The sequence below is a fragment of the Aethalodelphis obliquidens genome, unplaced genomic scaffold, assembly GCF_003676395.1.
Source record: "Aethalodelphis obliquidens isolate GAN/ISIS:26980383/991018 unplaced genomic scaffold, ASM367639v1 scaffold44, whole genome shotgun sequence".
In the NCBI taxonomy this organism is placed as follows: Eukaryota; Metazoa; Chordata; class Mammalia; order Artiodactyla; family Delphinidae; genus Aethalodelphis; species Aethalodelphis obliquidens.
In genome coordinates, this window is record NW_020837988.1 from 2,993,309 (window position 1) to 3,014,630 (window position 21,322).

The 21,322-nt window shown below is 39.1% G+C and overlaps 1 protein-coding gene across 2 annotated transcripts in view; it reads left to right on the forward strand.

Moving 5' to 3' along the window:
• The window catches only part of KCNJ2 (potassium inwardly rectifying channel subfamily J member 2), a 53,742-nt gene extending 34,084 nt beyond the window's left edge, over window positions 1–19,658 (forward strand). For both annotated transcript variants that reach the window (XR_003427512.1, XR_003427511.1), the window contains exon 4: window positions 17,813–19,658. The gene's annotated coding sequence lies outside the window, so the exon portion shown is untranslated. The remainder of the gene's footprint in view (window positions 1–17,812) is intronic.
• Window positions 19,659–21,322: the final 1,664 nt, after the last annotated feature.

Genomic DNA, 21,322 nt, shown 5'->3' on the forward strand with positions numbered 1-21,322 from the left:
CTTTTCATTTTCTTCAGCCACTTCTTTTGCCCGTCTCCTTAAATGTTATTTTTCCTCAAAGTTCTTGCATCTCTCTTATCATTCTATCCATTTCCCCTGGTTAATTTCATTCATCCTTAAGGTTTCTGTCAACCCTATGTACGGTGACTCCTGAATCTGTGTTTCCTAATTTGACCTTTTCCTTGAGTTTAAAATGACCTTTCTACCTTCCTTTTCAACAACTAGATAAGACTGTCTAGACAACTCCAGATCCACATCTGAAGTGAAGTCAGTTCTTGCCTCCCTCCATCCTCCTCCTATCCTGCTCCCTCGTAGAAACTTCCCTTTCCAAACTGCCCAAACCAGAAAATTGAGTATTATCCTTGATTCTTCCCTCTATTTCAACATCCATCGGTCATGCCATGTCATTAATTTCACCTCCAGATTATCTCAAGAAACTTTTCCCTTCATTCACTCCCACTGTCTCTGTCTTAGGAGAGACTTTCACAGCTCACCTGAACAACTTCCGCCATGTTTTTCCCACCTCCCATCCCACGCCAACTAATCCATTTTCCTTCCTGTGCTGCCAGGTTTATTTTTCTTTAACACAAATCTGCTTCTGCCTTCTACTTAAGAATGCCTTCGATGACTGCTCACAGAATGAATTTCCACAGTTATCACTGAAGGGATCATCAAATCAACAGCTTCAGTCTCTTTCATTCTGCCTATGCTCCAAAGCTTTCTATGTTTTTTTTATGCCTAGTGGATATTTTCACAGGTCTCTGCATGTATATGTTGTTTGTATGTGTTAGTATATGTTTATTGTTCTGACTGGAAAGCCCCACCTTTACTTTTCTAGATCAGACAGTCTCTCACTCATGCCGGGAATCCCAGTGCTATCCCTGCGGAAATGATTTTCCTTTTTTCCTTGAGTAGAATTCATTGTTCCCTTATTTGTCCCCCTATAGAAATTTATCTGAATTTTTAAGCTAGCACTTCTTCAAAACTGAGGAACGAATCCAATTCTCAGGGTCCAGAGCTATCCCTGAAACAGTTATGATAGGTAATTTTTAATTTAACAAACACTATACCATTCTTATTATGTTCCAGGCTTTCTTGTGTTTACAAATATTAACTCATTGAATCTTCCTAGCAACAGATGACATAGGTACTATTACTATTCCCACTTACCAGGTGAGAAAACTTAGATGCACAGAGTTTAAGTAACTTCCTCAAGGTCACACACAGGCCAGAATTTGAACCTAGACCGTCCAGCTCCTGAGTGGATGATCTTGCCGACTCCAGGGCTATGCCGTGTCTTTCAGATGAATGCTTGTCTACAGGGCACGTGTGTCAGCAGGATTTCAGGCAGATGGAATCGTTTCAAAGCCATTAGTAGGGGATCAGTCTCCTTGTTGTTCATGAAGCCATGTAGCCATGGAGGGGAGTAGCTAGACGTTTCCTTTGAACTGCGGTGCTTGATTCAGGCAGCCGCTCAGACTCACATGCGATCTCTTCACTCACACAGTGCAAAACCCAGAACAGCATGCTCCCACCTGGACCTAGTGTCTCCCCGAGGGGAGGAGATGGCCGGGTCTCATTACGCTTTACGAAGCTACACGCTAACTGGAGCCCGAGTTGCTCGGAGACTAGGTGTTCTTACATCTTATGGTTGTCCTGGGATATTTCCTGGAACAGAGCTCAGCAGTTGAAAGTCCACGGCTTGAGCATGACTTTTTCTTTCCTGGACAAGTTGGCTTTGAGAGGGTTGAACAAGTTCCGAAATGTGTAGGCTACACGTAACCCACGACCTTCTGAGGTTTTTTTTTTTCTGATGGAACGGTACCGCTTCATGGTCAGCTACCTGCAGTGAGTATATATCGCCTAATGGTTATGTAACATGTTTGGACCGTAGGTATAGGTAATGATATATTTCAGCCTTTAGGCTACTATTCCTTTGATGAATAATTCGTTAGGTGAAAAGAAGAATCATCGCTCTACAAATAGACTGATCATGCATGTCATGTTTTAGCTTTGTATTTTTCTTCTAATTAGAAAAGTAATCATTTCAAAAGCAATACATTCACTACATACTCTTCAAACATTACAGAAAGCAGATTAAAAAGGCTTCTATACGTACCTTTTCAAAGACAACTGTAACTAATAGTTTGGTATACTCCTCTCATTTTTAATACATACACATACATACTTATCATATTATTATTGATAACAATTTTAAACAAAATTAGATTATATTATAAATACCATTTTAAACTTTGCTTTTTAACTGAGCAATAATTATTGAGTACAAAAGAACTCAGGAAGTGTTACATCATATAATTTCTCTTGTACATGGGAATCTGATAGATTAATACTGCCTATTTCCTATCTCTCAAATGTTCCGTATTGTAATAAATTAAAACAACATTTGACATGGAAAAAAAATTGTTACCTTAAGTAACAAAAATTAAAGTTTCTCTAAACTTCCTCCACTTCATTCTTGGAATGTTCTTGACCACTGAACTGAACCAATAAATGACACAGGAACTTTGCTATCCATCTTTAATTTAAACACATTCACAAATCTGTCAATCAACTTATTCTCGTGATTCATCCTCACTACCCATTTGTTTATTTGCATATGCATTTCAAGGCCTTTCCATCTTGAGAGCGCTAACCTCTAACACTAACCTCCCCTCAAACAAACAAACAGAAAACAAAATGCTAGCATAAGTTCTTATTAAACTTTCATGGCAAATAATTTTAATAATTTGAATTAAACTCACACACACAAATAGATGGAAAAACCCACTTCTATGGATAGGATAACAATGACTAGGGTTTACAATGGATTTACTAGGGTTTACAATGATTTACTCTTTTAGGCCCTTGCCACCTTCTATAATTAATTTTTAAACACTTCAGAACACCTGGAAATATTGTTTCTATAAAGGGTAACTTTCCCTTAAAGAGATGCAGAAAAATTGTAGCACCATCAGAAGACAGTGATCAGAACAGTGAAGAGATCATACCAATTAAAAATATTTGAAGAACATGGGCATATAGCCAGGATAACAGAATAATAGAATAGGTCTCTTTTCCCCTCCCCCAACCCCTCCCTTCCTGTCTCCCCTTCTCTGTCTCTTTCTCCCTCCCTGCCTTCCCTTCTCCCTCCTGCTGCATGTAAGTTTGAAGGTTGGCTGGCAGCAGAGCCGAAACAGAAAAGCTGTACTAGGGACAATTGAATAATAACTGTATTTAACCATGTAAAAATTAGCTTCCTTTCTCTCTCTCTCTTCCTTCCTTCTCCTTCCTTCCTTCCTTCCTTCCTTCTTTCTTTCTTTCTTTCTTTTTCTTTCTTTCTTTCTTTTCTTTCTTTCCTTTTTTCTGCCTGCCATGAGGGGCTAAATTAGAATTAATGAAAGAAAACTAAAGGAACCAGATCTCAATATAAGGAGATTTATTTGCAGTCAGATATGAATAAAACTGGTTGTTTGCATTGAATGATAATAAGGATGATCATGTTGGTATTATAAACAACATAAAAAATAATGGTTAACCTGTATTGATCTTTGTCAAGTACATTACATGCATTATCACATTTAATCCTTACAATACTGTCATGAACTAGCTATTTTTGTTATCCCCACTTTACAGATAGGGAAATCGTGATATTAAAAGTTAGTCCATGTCTCACATATGATCAGCTTGAATGTAGAGAGAAACTGCATTACAGGGGAGTATCTCACTCTAGAGACTAAACTCATAAGTACTTTGCTATGCTGAATGGTAGTGAATCATCTATTACTGAATTAGCCTTTGAATCATCTGTATAAATATTTAGTAATCTCTTCAGCAAATGCTGAAAGCCATTGTGATAATAAGAATGCAGTGGGATTCAAACAGATGTTGAATTGTTGGGTTAGACTTCATTGGTTTCATATTTTATGACCAATAAAGCACAAAGGTCACAATTTCTGGGTTGGTAACTTTAGAAGCCTTCTTCAAATGTCTTCATAATTATCATGAATCCTCCCTCCCCATACACACACACACACACACACACACACACACACACACACACACACACTCGTTCCAGAGCCTGCTTCCCACTCCTGGTACATGGAGCACAGCTTAAAAATCAGTAGACTTTGCACAGATGTAGAAAACAAACTTACAGTTACCAAGGGAGAAGGGAGGGAGGTGTAAATTGCGAGATTGGGATTAACATACACGCACTACTATATATAGAATAGGTAACTAATAAGGACCTACGGTATAGCACAGGGAACTCTACTCAATACTCTGTAATGATCTATATGGGAAAAGAATCTGGAAAAGGACAGATATATGTATGTGTATAATTGAATCACTTTGCTGTACAGCAGAAACTAACACAACATAAAATCCTACTCTACTCCAATATATTATACATATATTATATACATATACATACATACATATTACATATATTACATATACATGCATGCATATTACATATATATACACATATAATATATACATATTATATACATACATATTACATATACATACATATTATATACATATGTACCTTTATATACATAAATCTATATTATACATAATATACATAAATATATATGTATAATTCTACTCTACTCCAACTCTACTCCAATATAAAATTAATCTAAAACAAAAGAACTTAAAAAAAAAATTGGTCGACTTTGGAAGATGCCCTCATTGTTGCAGACTTGATACAGGGAACCTTTGCTTGTCTTCCGAGCTGCCCCTTTACAAGTCTTTCTTGTCATAGTGATGACGTAGAGTAAGCTGCCCATCTTTGATGCTCCTCCATTCTGTTCATTTGAAATAAGGAAGTCCGAGGACCAGAGGTGGGAAGCAACTCTGTGGGACGAAGCCTCTGCTTAAACGTCCTCACGACCCAATGTATAGGGCTCTCAGAAGAGTTTGCTGGCGACATGAGTCGCTAAGTGGCGACATTTCATTATTAAAATAATAAATGTAACAAATGCTATGTAATGTCAAGTTTCCCAAGGATCTAGTAGCTTCTCAACATGCATAATATACTTCTCTTCAAAAATATCTATTGGAATGCTCTGTATTTTCTTTTGTCTATGTTCTAGGGTGTGTATGGATGTGGCTGTGTGTGTGTGTGTGTGTGTGTGTGTGTGTGTGTGTGTATTAAATGGTATATTTCCTATACTTCTTTTTTTTTTTTTACTGGAGCATAAAATTTCCGAGTGGAAATCATTGCTTGAATGTGTAGCTCCTCACAATTGTTAGGACAAAGTTCTTTCTAAACAGGTTCTCAGAACCTGCAGAAATAGGCCAAGAATAATTCGAATTAATCATTGAAAGTAAAAAAAAAAAAAAAAAAAGAAAAGTATTTAAACTCCTGAATCTCAGACAACTGCCAATTTAAAATTCTGAAAAATCTCACCAGTCTATTGGAACTATTTTACAGTAGCATCTCTTCTCCAAGATAAATTTGTATGTGTTTCTTTTGCATGGATTTGTTTTCAATCCCCCCTGCCCTCCCAAGGAGCTGACTATTAAAAGAAACATGATAAGAAACCCCTTTGATTATTTTTATGGGTGGCACATTTTTATTTCCATAAGATGATTTATGCTAATTCCTGAATGTGTTTCCAAAGGTAGTTCATGAGAGTTAAAGTGGGCTGGGAGCCCTCGATTTTAGATAAGTTGACAGTGAGGCCATTCTGATAGCATGTGATTACCCTGGCTCTTCCCTGGCAGCCCCCAGGCCTTTTTCCATGCCATTCAATTAAAGCAGTTTCCATTATGACTAACATGATGTGCTCTGAAGATCTTTCATCATATGGTGCTGTGAGGCATTATTTTAAAATAGAAATGCCTGTAAGAAAGCTCTTTTATTTCATCCTATTGTAAGATGTTCCTTTTAAGTGTGTGTATATCACCCAGACACCCTCCGCGTTCTTCCTTGATTCCTGATGGTGTCTTTGATTCTCCACCTCTGCAAGGTCAATCTTTAAAGTTCAGATGAGAAAAGGAACAGGAGTATTTGTGGATATTTCAGAGTCCATTTGAGGAAAAAAATAAAGAGCTTTGGCCTGGCCACTGCACTCTCTCTCTCTCTCTCTCTCAGCACATCTAAATTTCCACAATGAAGAAGACACTTAAAGTGCAACGTTATTTCAATAATTGCAAAAGGGTAAAATAGCTTACTCAGCTCCCAAACTTTCCTATTGACTTGACGGGACATAAATAAATTCATTCATTAATTATGGTAAATGACTAATAACATAGTAAATATTTTACCTGTGTAAGGTTCAAGTTTACTTTAGAGGATATATTAAAATCTATAAATTATGAAGAATGACAGCTGAGTTCCCAATATACATAAAGGACTGATTTTTTTTTAAAGTTAGAACCTAAACTGAGATACAGTTCTCAGATTTATAAGACATGTTGAGATTTGACATGGTGAGTTAGATCAAAATATTCCTTTGGGTAAAGACGGATCTCTCTCTCATATTAGAAGATATTTACTTGGAAGATATGTAGTTATATGTAAAAAGCCTGAGAGACATAAGAAATAATTCGAAAACATTTTTAATGTGATAAGCGCCCTTGTTCTGAATTACACGGATTTAAGTTTTGCTCCAGAAGTGACAGCATAATTCACCCAGATTCACGATCTTGCTTTGAAGCCAATGCCATTGCCAACTTGTTACCTGTCCAACCTTCTTCATTATCAAACTTCCTTTGAAACTGCAGAGCTTCTCCATTTCTTAAGCACACAGCACTCAAATGTTCTTTGACCTCCAATTATTCTCAAACTAGAATTTCTTTAGCAAAGCTATTTTATCCAAAGCTGAAGAAGCCCATTCGTTCGAAGGTATCTAAGAAAGGAAATGGAATTTCCTATTGATGTTCTCCCTTTCAAGTCCAACAGGGATAAAACAAATTTATCCCTGTTGGACTTGAAACACAAGTGTTTGTGTTTCTTCAGCAAATCGATGTAGTTTGGAATGACACACAGATCTCTTCAATCCTGGAGATCACAAGTCATTTCAAATGACAATTGTTCTAAATAAACATATGATTCACAGGGAAATTTTTATAGTTGTTCTACCTATTCAGTTAAATTCACCTTTCAGCAATTAGCAGTGTTCTTCTGATGTATTAAACCCTTGAATAACGTATGCTCAGTTACTTTCTCAATATTTTTGAACAGTGTGTTCTAACCTCAGAACTGCACAGTGGTTTTTTTAAAATAAAATATCTTCTTTACACCAGTATCACTCCTGTGTTGCTCCATGTAATAACCCCATTACCATGAATCACATGGCACTGATGATACTAATATCATATATGAAAAGGTTGTTCCACTGTGGCATTTGGTCGCAAATAACTCTAGTCCACTACACCAATACTTTTTCTTTTGTAATACAACTTTAAAAAAAATGGTTTATGGATGAAGAGCTACTTATCTAAACCCTCTTTATCTCCCCAAACACACTTTTATGTCCAAAAACACACCCAGGAAAGAAATAAATTTACAACAAGATAGATTTTGCTGATAGGTTTTTCATCTTTCTTCCTTCCTTCCCCTCCCCCTCCCTCCCCCACCCTCCCTCCGTCCCTTCCTTCCTTCCTTCCTTCCTTCCTTCCTTTCTTCCTTCCTTCTTCCTCCTTCCTTCCTCACCCCCGACACCCCCCTTCCCTCCTTCCTTCCTTCCTTCCATCTTTTTGGATGAATAGTTGAGTAAAAGATTCTTTTTATGACAGTAAATATCTGGACTGGAAATTTCACTTTGTCTTTAACTTCTCCTTTGCACTATGTTATGAAATAGATAGATACAGTGATGTTATAAAACAGGGCATTTTATTTGCACCAGACTTTGTCCATTTTCAGATGGAGTTCTTTTGGAAAGAGATAAAAGAGTGAAACCGATCACAGATGTGCAGTGGGGCACTCACCTCCTGCTGTCAGGGTATACCCTTCACTAGTAAACCCACTCCACGGTATTCTGTTTGGCTTTATCACAAAGCTTGGAAAGTTCTTAGCACAGAGCCTAGAACTGGGTACACATTCATTAGAATGAACATTTGATAGAAACAAAGACTATCCAAAAATATCCTTAGGGACTATGTATTTTAGATGTAATCCATTGGAAAACATGTTTGTTTCCTTAAGAGAAATTTTCTTAAGTGGCCATTGTTGACGATGATCTGTATCTCAGGATACCATTCTAAAAAACTTTTGATCAAATTTATGAGGGTGAGATTGCCAAGGACCCCGAAGTATTTATCCTTCCAATTTTATGTATGTATAGATCACGGATCTGTAAACTATGGTCTGCCGGCCAAACAGCCTGTTTTTGTAAATAACATTTTATGGAAACACTGCCATATTTATTTGTTTGCATACCATCCATGGCTGCTATTACAGAGTAGAATCGTTGTGACAGAGAACATATGAAGCCCCCTAAACCTAAAACACTCTCTGACCCTTTAAGGAAAATGTTTGCCAACACCTGGTATAGACGATCAGCTTCTACTGACTTGGCTGAAAATTAAATGATTTATTGAAATATTTACAAAGTTTCAGACACAGAAGACAAGCACATACTTTCCTTATAGAGCTGAAAGTTAGTCTCATTGAGACAGAAAAGGAGTAGAATACATTAATCTATACTCTGCTTATGTTTTTTTAAAAGCCCTGAGGTATTTCAATCATGCTCCTTAATAAGACTTCTAAGAATTTTCCAACTCATCTCACAGATGGGACTGAATTTTGGCAGAACCTGTATTTATCCAAACTCAGCTGTCTTTGGGGGGCAAACAGAAGACTCGAGATAAGAACTTCTCTTAACTTTGGCAAGGGAGAAGAGAATAATCCCACTTCTGACAAATCAACAAGCACACGATTCACATTTCGTTCCACGAGGCAAGAAATGAACCTGAGGTGTTCGCGTTATTATTTCTGTTGCTGGCAAGTTACTTACATCACTCTGTCATTGAATCTTGGAGTTAGATGAGGCAGGACACGCATGAGTTGTGATTTCATCAGCAACCAGATTATCTGCTCAATCCAGCGCAAGCAACGTGACGGGACTATTTCCAGTGCTAGTATCGATTCTGTTCTTTACGCTGCAAAATGAATGCTGACTGTTCTAAGGGGCTGCGCAAAAGCGGGGCAGGTCACGTGTCTCATGCACGACATCAGTCTGGAGTGTACTGTGCACTGACAACGCGATACAAAGCAAGGATGGAGAGCCTGTGTTTTGAACATATTAATAGACACGCAGGCAAGTTCACGGGCTACTCCTTTCCCTTGCAAACTAAAATCACTCCCAGGGAATTGAGCTGGCCCGTTAAATCGTTCTCTGCCAGAGCAAACAGGAAGATGAGGGGTAGTGCTCAGTGGAGAAACCATCCATCAGTACTGTTATGTCTCTGGACTCCATTGCTTCATTTCATAAGGTGACATCGAGAATAATTATCATCACACATGCGGATTTCAGGACTCTTATAGGAGAAAGGAATGTTAATGAATAACCTCAAAGATAAAGAGCACTTTGAAATGTTTACAAATGATGTTCAAAATCGGGGAAAACATCCCCCAAATTCTTTAAGACATTTTCAGCCACCTGCGATAGACGCTAGCGCTCGTGAATTTTGGCGCTAGATTAGAGAAGGCTATACTAACACAAAATCAATCTCTGGTTTTCAGGAATGAGATGAAAAAATACCATTGGGAATATGTAAATCTGTTTTGTATCCCTACCATCAATAGATATTCTTATTATCTATAGACACTGAGTTGGAGACACAGGACTAGACAATATGGCTGCCCCAGTACCTAGGAGCCAAGCTATCCTTTCTCTTGTATTTTATTTGGGAGATATAGATAGGGACCACTAGTGTTCGTGAAATGTGGGCATTTGGCCGATTCCAGCCCCTCTAAGCCTTCAGGTTGGTCTAGCATCCCTCTGAATGCACCAGCAACTCCCTTGGATCAAAGACAAATACAGATAAGAAGAAGGCAGTTTCCTAACATTTGTGGGATCCAGGCTAAGAGTTAAAATCAAGAGCCATGTACCATATGTCTAACTATTTAAATCATAAACTGCGCTAAAAAACCATTCAGTTAGACATTTTGTATTCTACTCTCTTGACAAATACAGCTGCTTTATGACCTGGAGAGCTGAGTTTGAATTTAGAATTTTCAGAATCTTTGGAGTTTCTCACTGGCATTTGAGAGTGAGAAAACACCAGTCCCCAGGACCTGGTCCAAAGCCTGTACCCCCATCTCTAACTACTCCTGCTTCTGACCTGAGCCATGGAGGGGCTTCCAGGTGTGTATGTAGATACCCACCTATGAGGTCTAAGATCCTTCCACACTCCCCAACATCTTCTGCTCCTTGGACCTAGGATTATACGTCTGGGGGATGACCTCATGAGGACTGGTCTGGAAGCAGGCCAAACCTATCTTGGGCAGGAAATTCCATGGTTCTGGATACTCAGAATATAGTCTAGAAGGGAAGCATAGTTACTAGGGAGCCTATCCTATTCCTTACTCCTTGCTCCGTGGAGAGGGATACATACAGACCAGGGACAGAATGGCATCTTCTAAAGTATGACCTTGGCACGGGGCTGGCTGATCTCACCCAAATCTAAGGGCAGTGCCGTTCACGAGTTCCTATGACAGAGGTGTCTACCTTTGTAATTTCCCATCATAGATTTTCTGCTTGCCTTTAAAATATCCTTTAGAAAATATTTAACCCTCAGCTTGAGTAGAAAGGATGACTGTGGTAATATGTTACGGAACAGCATTTCATAAAAATAGAGATCAAAGTTCCAAATTGATAACAGCAAATCAAATCGCCTGGGTCTTCTGTAATTATTTTGTGAAGGATTTATTGAATTTAGCATGGATTCCTGCATAGAGGCCACTGCCAAACCAGCGCGGACTCATCTTCATCCCAAATAAGAGTTTCATCGTATCTGGGGAGATGCTCTGTAGGTGTGATGCACCACATCCTTACATGAATAGGTTCTGGTTTAGACGCTTTCCGTTCATACTGATGTCTTGATATTTCCTGAGAAAATCTTCTCCAGCTCTTCTTTTTCCTAATAAAATTATATGGATGATATAGAAATGCTTTGGGCCTGAAAAGACGTCAATTCACAAAGAATATTCAAGTTTCACAGAAAATTGCATTGTTGATCTCAGTCTTTCTATTTCCCCTAAAGGCCTTTGACTGAGGCACTTGTCTTCAGAACAGGAATCTCAGGAAGACACAATCATCTGTACAACGCATGCTTCATTTTACAGTGCTTAGAGTTGGGGGTGGGAAAGGGAGTGCAGGATAAGAAATTACTTCAGTACCCCCTTTCCACAAAAACCCAGGGGAGTGTAAAACTCAGGGCTTGTTATGCAAATGCAGGCCTTGTTATTGCAAATGCAGGCCTTGAGACAGCTCAAAAGCCTGCCTCTCCTTTTTAAATCAGCTGGTCCCCTCAGTACTCACTTTGCAAATAATTCCAATGCTATACCTATTCCCGCAAACTCATGGACTTTTCTTGGTTGTAATCACTCACATTTTTTAACCAAGCAGAGTCAAAAAGTAAATAAATAAATGAAGGATGAATAACAACACCAAATAAACTTAAGCTAAGTCAGTCAGATTTCCCCTGGGTTCGCAAGTAAATGACAGTACTGATAACCCCTAACACATTATATGAATGACGTTAAAAATGATGAGGGTGATGCCCACATGTAAACACTTTTATTTGGGGCTACGTGTTTATGTTTACAGCTGGCATTTAAACGGTAAAGTAAACTGTTAAACAGATGTGCTTACTCAGATTTATCTTAAATAGAGTAAAAACTCTCTACCCAGAGGGACAGGGTTTTTCCTTTTGCATCAGCTTATCCTAACAGCCATTTGCTGGGGGGAGAGGACAGACATACTTCTCATTGCTAACATACAGATAAGTTGTAAATGGCTCCCTGGTGGTCAGTGAGTCATAAGGAACTAAAATTTCATTTTTTTCCATTCCCCAGGACTAGACCTTTCCTCTCACTTCTTTTTTTTTTTAAACAAGCCACATTCCATCCCAGGAATCTTGGGAGCAAGAATCATAATAGCTACACGTTGAGTGCACAGTGCTCAGAGCTTTACGCATCTCATTCAATCCACGGTAACTCTTTTTTTTTAATTGAAGTATAGTTGATTTACAATATTGCATTAGTTTCAGATGTACAACAAAGTGATTCAATTCTATACACACACACACACACACACACACACACACACACACACACACACACATATTCTTTTTCAGATCCTTTTCCATTATAGGTTATCACAAGAGATTGACTATAGTGCCCTGTGCTATACAGAAGGTCCTTGTTGCTTATCTATTTTATATATAATAGTGTGTATATGTTAATCCCAAACTCCTACTTTATCCCTCCCCCGCTCCTTCCCCCTTTGATAACTGTTAGTTTATTTTCTGCGTCTGTGAGTCTGTTTCTGTTTTGTAAACAAGTTCATTTGTATCACACAACCACGTGTAGCAGTATTCCCGCTGAATCCTTGAGTGCCAATCACAGTTATTCAATAAGACCCAAAATCTGAGGACCCTGTCCCTGAATTGTCTAGACTTGCTTGTTGAAGTCACTGTAGTTTACATAACACAGTGTTATTGTTTGTTCTCTTCTGTGGTTCACCAAACAGGGCACACATTTATCAACACTTTCCTAAGCCAGCATTGGTTATCATATGCCCTCTGTGAATGTTCTCGGTGTGTGGGGCTATTGTGTGTTTCTTTCTCCCTCTCTCTGTCTCTCTCTCTTCTGGCCGTTTCCGAACTCATGTACCTGAACAACGTAGCAAGAACCCAAGTATTCAATACAATGTATAAAGCCAAGTCAAGATATATTTGTAACTATGACACACAACCTCAATTGCTAATTGGGTCTCATTTAATCAACCATAGAAAAATTTCATGGGACTAAACTAGTGGTTTTCGAATTTCTGTTAGCATTGACTCTGATGACAATCTTATATAATTTAAGCTCAGCCTTGGTAAAATCATTAGACGCCTGTATTTCTGAAACCCACTGGTTTCCTACTTTTCCCTAAATCTAAATTAGATTACACGAGCTGCTCTCTTGCTAGTGGTTTTGAAGGCCGGACTTTTTAAACCAGTAGCAGCCAATGATAACTAATCCAAATGCAACTGGAGTACATCTACCTGCCTCACACTGAATCTGACATTTTTTTTCCAATTTCTTAAAATCACAAAGAATAAAGGCACATAATTTTCCAGGAAGAAAAGGAAACAGTCTGTTCTTCTGACTATCTGATCAAGCAACTATAATTATTTAATTATTTAATATATATTTAATTAAGATGCTTATTATAATGAATGATTTTTATGCCTATGTTTTTAAGCCAGGGAATAAATATGTAAGATCTGGAATTATATTATTCACCTCCTCACATAAAACTCTGCCACTTAAGACAGGTTTATAGATAGTGCTCTGTTTTTTTCAAATGTGAAGAAAATTTATTTTGAGCCATTAACATGCTTTCACTCAGTCTTTGCTTATTTTCGTATAAAGTTCCAAACTGCTTAAAGTTTAATCACCTATATCCCTCTACAAAAGCCCCACTGGGTAAAGTTAGACCAGGCTGGATGGTAAGAATTTGTCTCCTAACGTTAGTCTTTAATCAGGGATTAGTTTATTTTTTGTGGCCATTCTGCCATTGAGGTTGGTGGCATCATATTTCACTACAAAATTAGCACTTGATCATGGCATTACTTGAGGAGGTCAGCTGTGATTATACATGGATCAATGTGGAAAAATAGGGTCATTTCCCTTGAGTGATTTTGAAGTTCATCTTCCATACTGTCTTATACATCGTATACACCATGCATGGACATACCATTCTTCCTCTCCCTGAAATTGTAGCATCTGAAAATCAGCAACAAGATAAAGAGCTCTTTATTGCCTGCATCCAAAGGGAGCTTCCAAAACATACTCTACGTATTAGGAATATAAAGTATGTGACAAAAGCAATAACAGAAATCATCTATTATTTAGTTATCCAAACAGGGCTATGGGCAATTCAGTTGGGTTCAATTTTGGAGCCCCCTTGGTCTCCTTTTCATACAAATACACAAGCTATATCCAGCTTCTTCTTTTATACAATGTCAGCACAGGTACCCCTCAGCACACTGCCTGAATTTTAACTATTTATTTTAAGCACTTGAGGAGTGATGACACAGCATCAGTCTCCTTAAATCAGTACTTTTTTTTTTTTAAGGAACTAAGAAGGCAGTTTAGCCTCAGACAAAAAAATGATCCAACCCACATCAAGGCTGGGGCTCTGCTCAACCAGTTCTGGGCTTATATGGAATTGATTCTGGGAGAGTCTTCCAGCAACCTCCGTCCTCAGCAACAAGTTATTTATCAGAAACCAATGGCATTAAAACATCATGACATTTAATCTTTAAGACAACAATTGCTTATTTCCTTCCCAGAATTGAAAAGAGAGAAAAGTAAAATAAACAGAATTGAAGTAAAACAAGCCTGCCTCCAGTAACCTCTACTAAAAGCAGTTTTCTTCTTTTTGCTTATTTTATGTTTTGTTTTTTATATCCTTTGTATTTTGTTATTGAAGTATAGTTGATTTACCATGTTGTGTTAGTTTTGGGTGTACAGCAAAGTGACTCAGTTTTATATATATATATATAGGTATATAAAACTATATACCTATATATATATATTCTTTTTCAGATTCTTTTCCATTATAGGCTATGACACAATATTGACTATGGTTCCCTGTGCTATGCAGTGGGTCCTTGTTGGTTATCTATTTTAGATATAGCAGTGTGTATATGTTAATCCCAAACTCCTAATTTATCCCTGCCCCCCTTTCCCCTTTGGTGACCATAAGTTTGTTTTCTATGCCTGTGGGTTTATTTCCCTTTTGTATATGAGTTCATTTGTATCATTTCTTTTTTAGATTCCACATATAAGCGATATCATATATTTGTCTTTCTCTGTCTGGTTTACTTCACTTAGTATGATAATCTCTAGGTCCATCCATGTTGCCTCAAATGGGAAATGGCATTATTTCATTCTTTTTTATGGCTGAGTAATATCAATTGTGTATATATATATATATATTCTACCTTGAAAGGCGTTTTCTTTTTCTGCAAACCCTTCCCCCTCCTTGGCCAAGAACATCAAAAGTTCAACTCATGAAACAAAGAGGAAATGATTCTTCTCATTTTATACTTCTATTTCAGCAATGATTGTGACATTGAGACATATTTTACATAGTAAAATGAGCATCTTAATCTTTTGCAAAGAGTGTGGTTATTTCCTTCCTGGTAGTGGAAATACTAAGGGATGCAGGCGGGAAAGGGATACTGGTAATTCTGCAAGCCAGTCAGGACAAATCCTGCCTGGGCTAGCTGATCCTGAATGGGGCAATCTGCAACAAACGGGAAGGCCAGCTTCTTTCTTGATAACTTCCCATTTGGCAAGTACAACGCGTATTGATTTATCTAGCTGACACTGCGGAGGAGTAGGCAGAAGAAAACAAAACGAAACAAAACAAAAGCAGAACCACAGGCAGCTGAGCTCAAAATCATGTCTCAATCAGAGTGTCAATACATATTTTCTGAGAATTTCACCATCAGTGTTCTCGAATTATAAGATTAGACACTGCAGGCTCTCAGGTGGTTCAGTTGCTCAACTCAGGGCTGAGTGATGCCTTGATAGGGATATGGAAGAATCAGAGGAAACACAAACTCCAGGTGAGTCTGGTGTGCACACGCACCTTTGTCTCTTAACCTAAGGCTCCATGCGCTGGGGGTTTAATTAGATTTGCAGTGTTACTTAACTATATTGAAATAAGTATATTGTCTTTAGCGTTAGTCTGTGTTCTTCAATTTCCCACTTCTATCAGATTTTTGCATGTGTTCGAAGAAAGCTTCACAATTCATCACCTTCCTCCCTTCAGTTAATGGAAGGAAACTTAATAGGTTTGTTTCCTTCCAGAACAGAGGGGATATATGTATACGTATAGCTGATTCACTTTGCTGTGTAGTAGAAACTAATGCAATACTGGAAAGCAACTATACTCCAATAAAAATTAATTATAAAAAATAGGTTGGTTTCCTTTGCTTAGTTTCCATATCCTAAGCAGCAAGAACAAATCAAGTTGCCTACAAACTTGTCTCACAGATCTCACTTCTGGGTATTAGTTTCTGTAGCAAAAGTCTTGTAGGTAGGCATACTCTGGATGGTACACCATCATCAGCTGCTACAGAATTCATTCATTAAATCATTCATTTGGATAATCATTCACCCATTCAATCATTTATTCAACAGTATCTTTGGGGCATCTTTTTTTTTTTTTTTTTTTTTTTTTTTTTTTTTTTGCGGTACGCAGGCCTCTCACTGTTGTGGCCTCTGCCGTTGCGGAGCACAGGCTCCGGACGCGCAGGCTCAGCGGCCATGGCTCACGGGCCCAGCCGCTCCGCGGCACGTGGGATCTTCCCGGACCGGGGCACGAACCTGTGTCCCCTGCATCGGCAGGTGGACTCTCAACCACTGCGCCACCAGGGAAGCCCTGGGGCACCTTTTATGTGGAACAGTTGGGAAAAGAGGAAAAATTCCCTTGGAGGAGTGATTTCCCCTGTCCTTTCTTCATATATGGTTTTAAATGCTTAGTATTAAATGTGTACTTTTCCAGTACTGAACTCCTGAACAGTGTAATCCATCTTCACGCGCACACTGGCACAGACACACACCCTTATCTACACTGATTTTTATTTACCTGTATAAGTGGAGAGGAGCGTTGATGGAGAAAATGACGAACAGAAGACAATTCAAAAGTTGTTTATGCGTGCAAAGCATATATTTTTGGATACTCGATTTCCCTTCCAACTTATGTTAATGTTAAAATGAATTTCATTCACTAAGCATGTACCAGCTGTATATTGGGATAGGGGCGGCTGGGTGGGAAAGGCAGACAAGGGAGAAGTGACCTCCGGTGACCGGGGAAACTGACAGAAGGCAAAGGAACATTTATAAATGTGCTCTGAATTACCCATGGAATAAATAAGGCACGTACAGGGACTTCCCTGGTGGCACAGTGGTTAAGAATCCGCCTGCCAGTGCAGGGGACACGGGTTCGAGCCCTGGTCCGGGAAGATCCCACATGCCGTGGAGCAACTAAACCCGCGCGCCACAACTACTGAGCCTGCGCTCTAGAGCCTGCGAACCACAACTACCGAAGCCCGCCTAGAGCCCGTGCCCTGCAACAAGAGAAGCCACCACAGTGAGAAGCCCTCGCACCGCAACAAAGAGTAGCCCCCACTCACCGCAACTAGAGAAAGCCTGTGCGCAGCAACGAAGACCCAACACAGCCAAAAATAAATAAATAAATTTATTTTAAAAAAATAAATAAATAAGGCACGTGCAGAACTAGGGGTTCACTGTTGACTATTTTTAATGATTATATTTTATCTTTAGGCTTCTTTTCAAGTGTGTCTTCTTACACCATAATTTTCCAAATAAATTCTTTCAAAATTCTGTACTGCAAATATCTAGACGAAAGTGACATGCTCTACACCCACACAAACATACGCAAAATGACCTTCTGGCTGAAGTCTGTCCACTGTGTGAATAACATCCCACATATAAACACTCACAGATCTTTAGGCACCAACTCACTTCTAGCTCATTCACCAGCTTGACTCGGGAGTGAACCACGGAATAAAATAAATTGTGTCGGTGTTCTCTTCCAACCAGGCACTTGACCCTTGGGAGGAGAGGTGTGGTTGTTAAAACAACAGACTATAAATCAGCCCCGTGGACTAGGAAACATCCCTTAAGAGACTGAAGGGGAAAATGATTGAAATCTCGGCACTGCTGTAGCCTCCACCTCAGCAAGGAGAACTTCCTCCCAGCCTCTTCTCCAGCGACTTCAGAATTCTCCTTCGAGCCAAGTGGTTCCATTTGATCGTCAGAAGGCCAGGCCCGAACAAAGCTGCTGTAACTGGCTTCGGAGAGTGCGGACGGTTTCCTGGGGAAAACACCACTTTCTTTCTGCTTTCCCTGAATCTGTTAAAAACATGTTTGTTTTGGCATTTTTCAGGCTTCGTGTGATTTTTAGTGCTGCACAGTTTGAGAGGATTACGTTACACCTTGTGACCAAAATGAGGGCTGGGAGTAAGTTGGCTCCACAGCATTAGAATCCTATAATTACGGGTTCAGATAGAAAGAGGAAGGTGAATCTAGATAAACTTGGCTTTTAAGGATTTAATACAACATAACTGAGTATGACTTAAGACAGTCTATGTTTAGATTATATGATACAGGCCTTACCTGTGCCATAAACATATCACAACTTTTGACAAACTCTGAAGGGCTGTGTAGAAAAGAACTTGGGAACTGGAAGGGAAGTAGGAGTCCAACCCCTTCACTTTACAGAAAAGACATTGCATTAAATGAAATTTAAGGAATTTTCTCAGAGTCACACACATAAAGTAACAGGGCCACCACTAGAACCCTTGTCTTCTGAATTTCAGCCCCAAACGTATATATATACGTGAGGCATATCTGATCCTGCGCAAAAACTCCCGCATTTGACAAATACACACACACCATTCATTATAATATTGTACATATAAATTATGGAATTTGCATTTGTTTGGTTTTAGAATTGCTGACCAAAAGTAGCTCCGAATAGCTCACAGTAGCTCTGAAAATAAAATGTGAATGCACTGAAAAAAAAAAGGGCAGTAGGTATGAGCCAATTCTTTCTCTTTGGAACAGATAAGAGACAGTCCTGAGCAATTTGCTACGGATGAAGCCAGCTTCCACTGTGCCAGGAGAAGCCCTTTAGTAGGGCAATAAAGGGTGAAATTCCTTTGCTATAACCACTGTCTCTTTATTAAAGCTAGTAAGTATATTCTCTGAGGTAATCAGTATACTCAAACTATCACAGGAGACATACCTACTCATCTTGTGGAATAACTACCTAGCCAGTGTCCGAAACAAGAGCATATTTTCACACGCTTGTATTGACTCCTTAGGTTCTCTCTATAAACCCAAAAGGCCATAACATATTTTTACTCCAAAGGCAGCGATAACATCTTTACCATCAATACAAGTTGTGTTTATGGAACCATAACACAGAGGGATAGTAAAGGGTCACTCTTGGTTCTACAGGGCTGGACAAGGTTTGTGATGATTGTTTAAAGTTTCATATCTGCGATCATCTCATTATCACACACATGCTTAAGAGAGGAGGGAAATGTACAAACGTCCAGCACACTGCCGAACACTGAAACTCTGCATACCGTGGCGGGAAAGAGAAGGAGACAGTGCCTAGTGTGTGTGTGCATGTGTGCGCGCGTGTACAGCAGACAGAGTGAGCACCAGAGACAGAGAGAAGATACGACTTATCAGGAAGGTTGGATTCAATCGAGCTTATACGAGAAATCACGGCAATATGACTTTGTATCTCCCACTTGACTTTCATTAAGAAATGTAGAAAGAGATGGATGCTGGGCTTCCCTGGTGGCGCAGTGGTTAAGAATCCGCCTGCCAATGCGGGGGACACGGGTTCGAGCCCGGGTCCTGGAAGATCCCACATGCCGCGGAGCAACTAAGCCCATGTGCCACAACTACTGAGCCCGTGTGCCTAGAGCCCGTGCTCCACAACAAGAGAAGCCACTGCAATGAGAAGCCCGCACACCCCAATGCAGAGGAGCCCCCGCTCACTGCAGCTAGAGAAAGCCCGCGCGCAGCAGTGTAGACCCAATGCTGCCAGAAATAAATAAATAAACTAAAAAAAAAGAAAGAAAGAGACGGATGCTGTGTCGGATGCTCATTGAACTTAGAGCCATTTGTCTCGATGCTCGTTGCTACCAGCCCAACATTTTTTCTTTTTTTTTTCACAGAAAGAATTGTTTGAAGCCTCTCTCGTGAGTGTTGACCTTTGCTCTCTCTGATTTTATATTTCAACACGTCCAAAAACCATGGGCAAGAGCAAAAGCCAATGCATAGAAGAGGACATGAGACAAGATGTTAGCAAAGACTCCTGTATGTCTAGTGAGTGGAGACAGAGCAGAGATCACCACGATCTTCAGGAGAAACCAGCTTTGTCAGTACGTCGCACTGAACCACAGGATTTCAGAAACCAAATCCAATTACCTTCCCTAGACAGTTGGTGTCACAGCCTGGAGATCCCAAGATTAGTATCAATAACAAACTGTTATAAACGGTAAGAAATTGTTGGGGATGGATATCACTGTGAAAAAAAAAAGGATTCATCAGGGCAATTTCCTAGCACATATAGTTATTCTCTCATGTTCAAAACAAACAAAGTAATGTGTGAGGAGAGGTAAGCAGAGGACAATTTATTTTTTTGTTCCCCACTGGCTGAATTTCCCTTGTAGGAACATTATGTCTAAATAGAAGTTACAGACCTGAATCCTATTTCATCTCCTAGAGAAACACTTTTTTTAAAAAAAATTAAAAACTTTAAATTTACAAATTCTTTGGCCAGATGAATTCCTGAGCTTTTCTAGATGACGTGGATATGGGCACAGAACGGAAATACTATACTTCCAGGGTCAAAGTGGTAAAGAAGCAGGAAAAAGTAGGGGCGGGGGAAATAGTAAGTTGTGTAAACCATACAGATTTAAATTTTATCTAAGGCTGGATTTCAGACCATGACTTAGAATTGTACACCAGGGTTTTAGCATTTTTTAGACAGATATAGATGGACAATGTACCTGTTACTAGAAATACTTTCGTGGTTGCTTCCCAAACCTTTCTGTATATGAGGAGAAATCACCATGACCATTTGTCATCTCCTCCTTCATTTTTAAAGATGATTTGCTACTAGAAGACCTAATTGTTTACTCTTAAGTATTCTGTCACTACAAATGCTTCTCTGTGAAGAATTAATGATATAATGCCATTCAAATACCCCGAAGGTCAAGAAGCTGGCATTTTGAAATCTAAAAGCAATTCATCTGAGGGTGATTCATTGTTTTCATGGAAAGGAATCTCTATTCACTGTTTCTAGCACTTCAATTAGTGGTAACATCAAGGCTTCGTAGAGGTTTGAGTTAGGATGAATGCACCTGGGTTTACACATTTTTGTATTCATTCAATCATTCATTCAAGTATTTAATGGACACTTAGAATGTGTCAAATACTGTTCCCAATGTGCTAACATTGGGAACAGAATGCAGAAGAGACAGCTCATGATCTAGCAGATGATTGAAATCGTGAGATAAATAGTAA